The 6,000-nt window shown below is 43.1% G+C and overlaps 1 protein-coding gene across 4 annotated transcripts in view; it reads left to right on the forward strand.

Annotated features, from left to right (window-relative positions):
• The window catches only part of nos1 (nitric oxide synthase 1 (neuronal)), a 194,548-nt gene that overhangs the window by 187,562 nt on the left and 986 nt on the right, over positions 1–6,000 (forward strand). The window lies entirely within an intron of this gene.

A 6,000-nucleotide genomic window follows, 5' to 3' on the forward strand; every position in this document is an offset into this window, starting at 1 on the left:
TTATATATTTATTTAATGTAAGTTGTACATTTATATAGCGCTTATTCTCAGCAAAATATTTTTTTTTGTACAAACCCCGTTTCCATATGAGTTGAGAAATTGTGTCAGATGTAAAAATATAAACGGAATACAATGATTTGCAAATCTTTTTCAACCTATATTCAGTTGAATATGTTACAAAGACAACATATGTGATGTTCAAACTGATAAATATTTTTTTGGTCCATAATATCATCAAAAGGTTCAGAGAATCTGGAGAAACCACTCCACGTAAGCGGCATGGCCGGAAACCAACATTGAATGATCGTGACCTTTGATCCCTCAGACGGCACTGTATCAAAAACCGACAGCAATCTCTAAAGGATATCACCACATGGGCTCAGGAACACTTCAGAAAACCACAGTCACTAAATACAGTTTGTCGCTACATCTGTAAGTGCAAGTTAAAGCTCTTCGATCAAAAGCAAAAGCCATTTATCAACAACATCCAGAAACAGTGCCGACTTCTCTGGGCCCGAGATCATCTAAGATGGACTGATGCAAAGTGTAAAAGTGTTCTGTGGTCTGACGAGTCCACATTTCAAATTGTTTTTGGAAATTTTCGACATTGTGTCATCCAAACCAAAGGGGAAGGGAACCATCCAGACTGTTATCCATGCAAAGTTCAAAAGCCAGCATCTGTGATGGTATGGGGGTGCATTAGTGCCCAAGGCATGGGTAACTTACACATCTGTGAAGGCACCATTAATGCTGAAAGGTACATACATGTTTTGGAACAACATATGCTGCCATCTAAGCGCCGTCTTTTTATGGACGCCCCTGCTTATTTCAGCAAGTCAATGCCAAGCCACATTCAGCACATGTTACAACAGCATGGCATCGTAAAAAAAAGAGTGCGGGTACTTTCCTGGCCCGCCTGCAGTCCAGATCTGTTTCCCATCAAAAATGTGTGGTGCATTATGAAGCGTAAAATACGACAGTGGAGACCCCGGACTGTTGAACGACTGAAGCTCTACATAAAACAAGAATGGGAAAGAATTCCACTTTCAAAGCTTCAACAATTAGTTTCCTCAGTTCCCAAACGTTTGAGTGTTGTTAAAAGAAAAGGTGATGTAACCCAGAGGTGAACATGCCCTTTCCCAACTACTTTGGCACTTGTTGCAGCCATGAAATTCTAAGTTAATTATTATTTGGCAAAAAATAAATAAAGTTTATGAGTTTGTACATCAAATATCTTGTCTTTGTAGTACATTCAATTGAATATGGGTTGAAAATGATTTGCAAATCATTGTATTCAATTTATATTTCAATCAATCAATCAATGTTTATTTATATAGCCCCAAATCACAAATGTCTCAAAGGACTGCACAAATCATTACGACTAAAACATCCTCGGAAGAACCCACAAAAGGGCAAGGAAAACTCACACCCAGTGGGCAGGGAGAATTCACATCCAGTGGGATGCCAGTGACAATGCTGACTATGAGAAACCTTGGAGAGGACCTCAGATGTGGGCAACCCCCCCCCTCTAGGGGACCGAAAGCAATGGATGTCGAGCGGGTCTAACATGATACTGTGAAAGTTCAATCCATAGTGGCTCCAACACAGCCGCGAGAGTTCAGTTCAAGCGGATCCAAGACAGCAGCGAGAGTCCCGTCCACAGGAAACCATCTCAAGCGGATCAGCAGCGTAGAGATGTCCCCAACCGATACAGGCGAGGGGTCCATCCTGGGTCCCGACGAGCGGTCCATCCTGGGTCTCGACTCTGGACAGCCAGTACTTCATCCATGGTCATCTGACCGGACCCCCTCCACAAGGGAGGGGGGGACATAGGAGAAAGAAAAGAAGCGGCAGATCAACTGGTCTAAAAAGGAGGTCTATTTAAAGGCTAGAGTATACAGATGAGTTTTAAGGTGAGACTTAAATGCTTCTACTGAGGTGGCATCTCGAACTGTTACCGGGAGGGCATTCCAGAGTACTGGAGCCCGAACGGAAAACGCTCTATAGCCCGCCGACTTTTTTTGGGCTCTAGGAATCACTAATAAGCCGGAGTCTTTTGAACGCAGATTTCTTGCCGGGACATACGGTACAATACAATCGGCAAGATAGGCTGGAGCTAGACCGTGTAGTATTTTATACGTAAGTAGTAAAACCTTAAAGTCACATCTTAAGTGCACAGGAAGCCAGTGCAGGTGAGCCAGTACAGGCGTAATATGATCAAACTTTCTTGTTCTTGTCAAAAGTCTAGCAGCCGCATTTTGTACCAACTGTAATCTTTTAATGCTAGACATGGGGAGACCCGAAAATAATACGTTACAGTAATCGAGACGAGACGTAACAAACGCATGGATAATGATCTCGGCGTTTTTAGTGGACAAAATGGAGCGAATTTTAGCGATATTACGGAGATGAAAGAAGGCCGTTTTAGTAACGCTTTTAATGTGTGACTCAAAGGAGAGAGTTGGGTCGAAGATAATACCCAGATTTTTTACAGAGTCACCTTGTTTTATTATTTGGTTGTCAAATGTTAAAGTTGTATTATTAAATAGAGGTCGGTGTCTAGCAGGACCGATAATCAGCATTTCCGTTTTTTTGGCATTAAGTTGCAAAAAGTTAGCGGACATCCATTGTTTAATTTCATTAAGACACGCTTCCAACTGACTACAGTCCGGCGTGTTGGTCAGCTTTAGGGGCATGTAGAGTTAGGTGTCATCAGCATAACAGTGAAAGCTAATACCGTATTTGCGTATGACGTCACCCAGCGGCAGCATGTAGATGCTGAAGAGTACAGGGCCAAGGACCGAACCCTGGGGAACTCCACACGTTACCTTAACATAGTCCGAGGTCACACTGTTATGGGAGACGCACTGCATCCTATCAGTAAGATAAGAGTTAAACCATGACAGGGCTGAGTCTGACATACCAATTTGTGTTTTGATACGCTCTAATAAAATATTATGATCGACGGTATCGAAAGCAGCGCTAAGATCGAGGAGCAGCAACATAGATGACGCATCAGAGTCCATCGTTAGCAATAGATCATTAGTCAATTTTGCGAGGGCTGTCTCCGTCGAGTGATTTGCCCTGAAACCGGATTGAAAGGTTTCGCATAGATTGTTAAACGCTAAGTGTTCATTTAGCTGCTCTGCAACAATTTTTTCGAGGATTTTCGAAATAAAGGGAAGGTGAGACACCGGTCGGTAGTTTACCATGAGGTCAGGATCGAGGTTAGGTCTTTTAAGGAGAGGATGAATAACCGCTTTTTTGAATGCAAGGGGAACAGTGCCCGAGGAAAGTGATAAGTTTATAATATTTTGCACTGATGGACCTAATAATACAAAAAGCTCCTTGATAAGTTTCCCAGGAAGTGGGTCAAGTAAACATGTTGTTTGTTTTATTCCATTTACACGTTGTAACAATCCTTCTAATGTTATTTCATCAAAACGAGAGAAATTATTTTGGATATTTGCAGTATCCGCCGTATATACAGTCGTATCTGTGTTACTATAACCCCGTTGTAGCTGGGACGCATTGTCTTTAATTTCGTTTCTAATAAGTTAAATTTTCTTATTAAAGAACTTCATAAAGTCATCTGCCGAATGGGTGGAGCTACTGGAAGGAGTCCCTTGTTGGGTTAGCGATGCTACTGTACTAAACAAAAATTTTGGATCGTTTTTATTAATGCGGATGAGATTTGAGTAATAATTAGTTTTAGCTAAGGTAAGCATGCGTTTATAAGTTATTAAACTATCACTCCATGCTTGATGGTGCACCTCAAGTTTAGTCGTGCGCCATTTGCGTTCCAGCTTTCTACATAATAATTTCAGAGCTCTAGTTTCTTCAGGAAACCATGGCGTACGCCTTTTTGGAGCCTTTTTTAACTTCAGCGGTGCTATACTATCAATGGTTTCGCGCAGGGCGTTGTTAAAGTTGTTAGTGAGGTTATCAATAGAGCCCACATACTTTGGGAACGGTGCCATTACCGAGGGCAGTAGGTCCGCAAGAGTCGTCGTTGTGGCAGCATTAATGTTGTGGCTGCTATAGCAGTTATTATTATTATTAGCTTGCCGAACATGAGTCTGAACTTCGAATTTTATAAGGTAATGATCGGACATTACTTTAGTATACGGGAGTATCATAACTTTGGAAACGGTGATACCTCTGACAAGCACTAGGTCTATCGTATTACCGCTGCGATTCGTCGGTTCATTTATTATTTGTGTAAGACCACAGCTATCAATTATAGTCTGGAGCGCCACGCACGGTGGGTCCAATGGGGTATTCATATGGATATTAAAGTCCCTCATAATTATATTATCGGCGTGCGTCACTAGATCAGCAACAAACTCTGAGAATTCACTAATAAAGTCCGAATAGGGCCCTGGGGGGCGGTAGATAACGGCCAAGCACAGAGGCAGAGGTGTGGCAGACTTCATAGAAAGCACCTCAAACGATTTATATTTATTATTTAAGTTAAGACTAAAGTTAAAGTTTTCGTTGTATATTAGTGCGACACCCCCTCCCCTTTTGAGGTGACGGGCAATATGCGCATTCGTATAGTTAGGAGGGGATGCCTCATTTATCGCAAAAAAGTCGTCTGGTTTAAGCCAGGTTTCGCTATGACCGATGACGTTAAGGTTGTTGTCTCTAATGACCTCATTGACTAATAACGTTTTGGGAGACAAAGATCTGATGTTTAGAAAGCCCATATTATAGGTAGTGGGCTGTTTTAAGGAGTTGTTGATAAAATTATCCGTTGTAGCAATATTAATAATGTTGCGTTTATTATGCGCAGTGTACTTAAAATAATTACGACCATATCTAGGAATTGATATGACGGGAATTTTCAGATTGTCTACTTGGCGCTGCGATAAACTGAACGCATCATAATTTGCCACCTCAGTAGAACGCATGTCTAACTCTGACGTAGTCAGAGACACAGTAGAAAAAACATTTTGTGAGTTGTGTATTATTCTACGAAAATTGCTATGTGTACAGGGATCGTCCAGCCTGGCGCTGGCTAGTTCTAGCTTAACTGACTCCATACCCAGGCTAGCAGGCTCTGTAATTGCCTGTGACCGGGCTTGCTCTAGTGCAGTTAGTCAAATGTGGCTCAATGCGAAGTCTATGTTCCGAGACAAGAGGATAGCGCCTTCCTGGTTAGGGTGAAGGCCGTCTCTCCTCAGCAAGCCAGGTTTGCCCCAGAAAGAGGGCCAATTTTCAATAAACGTAAATCCCTGTTGTCTGCAGAAGCTATCCAGCCACTTGTTAAGAGAGACTAATCTGCTATATCTCTCATCATTGCCTCTCCCAGGCAGGGGGCCAGAGACAATTACTCGATGACTGGACATCTTTCTGGCGAGATTACAAGCCCTGGCTATGTTTCTCTTTGTAATCTCTGATTGTCTCATCCTAACGTCATTGGAGCCAACGTGTATTACTATATTCGCATAACTAGTGGTGCGGTTAGCCTGCCGTACGTGTTTACTAGACCTGTTGCGAGTTAGCTCCCTAAGATTAGCTTCAATGTCAGGTGCTCTGCCCCCGGGAATACACTTAATTGTGGCTGGTTTGCTAAGCTTTATGTTTCGGGTGATGGAGTCCCCTATGACTAAAGTGTGGTGCCCGGTAGACTGGGGTGTAGGACTAGCTAAAGGGCTAAATCTATTATGCGTCTCAACCGGTACACCGTAGCTTGTAGGCCGGTTAGGGCTGCTACAAGCTGGGCTAGTTAGCTCGCTACAGCTAACGCTAGTGGATGTGTTCGCAACGTCTAAAGTTACGAAATTACACTGCTCTAACTGTCGGACACGGCTCTCTAGCAAAGCCAACCTATCCATGAGTAAAGTGCACGAAGCGCAGGAAGCCATACTCACAGAAACTTTCCATCGCCGAGTGGGGTGCCAGCTGTCTTCGGGAAGTGGTGGTCACGGTGGCGGGGGAGAAGCTTCCTTCAGACCGGCGCTGCCTTTCTCCGCTAGCCTCGTTAGCTTAGCAGCT

This window comes from Nerophis ophidion, linkage group LG01, assembly GCF_033978795.1.
Source record: "Nerophis ophidion isolate RoL-2023_Sa linkage group LG01, RoL_Noph_v1.0, whole genome shotgun sequence".
NCBI classification, from domain to species: domain Eukaryota; kingdom Metazoa; phylum Chordata; class Actinopteri; order Syngnathiformes; family Syngnathidae; genus Nerophis; species Nerophis ophidion.